This window comes from Podarcis muralis, chromosome 7, assembly GCF_964188315.1.
Source record: "Podarcis muralis chromosome 7, rPodMur119.hap1.1, whole genome shotgun sequence".
NCBI classification, from domain to species: domain Eukaryota; kingdom Metazoa; phylum Chordata; class Lepidosauria; order Squamata; family Lacertidae; genus Podarcis; species Podarcis muralis.
The window spans coordinates 14,987,058-14,988,327 of NC_135661.1; positions in this window are offsets into that span (position 1 = coordinate 14,987,058).

Sequence of the window (1,270 nt, forward strand, 5' to 3'; positions counted from 1 at the left end):
CTCAAGGTCTCTGTTTGAGCTTGGCTGTGGGGGAGGGGCTGAGGGTGGCTTTCTTTGTGCAGAGAGGTGCCCTGAGCCTGCTCAGAGGGGAGGGGAGCTTACTGGCCAGCAAACTGCACTCTGTGCATGAACGGAATCCTCTCCGCAGCGTGGGAAGAAAAGAATCCCAGCCAGTCAATGGAATCCATGCTCAGTTGAGTGTTGCAGTTGCTCTGCAAGTGCCCTGCACCATGGGCCTGGGAGTTGTGGAGGGTGGAAGAGAGGCTCAGGTATGCGTCTATGCCCTTTCTGGGGAATGCCAGGGTTGGCTCCAGCTCTCAGCGCTGCAACCTGTAAAATGTCTCCTCTTTCAAGACTCCTTTTCACCCCTGAGCGCCTCTAGTCTCCTTGCTCAGGCTAGTTCTGCAGCATCTGCCAAAGAGAAAAGCTGTCCCACATCCATTCAGTGGGGCTTACCCCACCCTTCCATTTCCATTGCCAGGAATTGGAAATCACGTGGTGGGGTGTTGATGTGAGACGGGTACCCTATTCCCTAAACACATTTTTCTCCTCACAGCCCAACGTGGAAATAAATAAACTGGAGGCACCTTTCACCTGCCATCCAAAAAGGTTTACATTCTGGGTGTGTAAATGCAAACAAGTCTTTGTCCTCTGTGGCCATGCCGCTCTGGATTTTGAATTAGGGGAGCGTTTTTAGGATGACTCCTAGAAAAAGAACATCCAGCCTCCCACTTCAGATCATTCTCCCCATTGACAGTAGCTGAAGGTTCCAGTTGTGCCCAGTGCACCAGAATTAATGGTCCACAGTGGTGCTTGATTGAAAGCCCCGAGTGGTAATTCTTAGAGAGTTGCAGCAGGTGTCCTCCAGCCAGGGCAGCTAAGAGAGCTTTTGTGTTGTGCTGGCTGTGATTGGCAGGCTCATTTGTGACTGACAAGGCTTCTTGAAAGGGGTGGATGTCCCCTGGAGGTGCAGCAACTTCTGGAGAAGGGAGTGTTTTGAGATTAAAAGTGGAAGCCCATTCAGCCCTCTGCTAAGAGAAATTGGCAGAATTTAAAAATACTTGCAAACACCCTGAAGTTGTAAGCCTGTGTGTACGTACTTTGCAATGGGCCCTGTCAGATGGGTGTGTGTAGCCTGGATAGGAGGAGACAGAGGAATTATGAGAGCCACTTTCAAATATCCAAAGGGCTGTCACATGGAAGATGGAGCAAGCTGGTTTTCTTCTGCTCCAGAACCAGTGGCTTCAAGTTACAGTGGTACCTTGGGTTA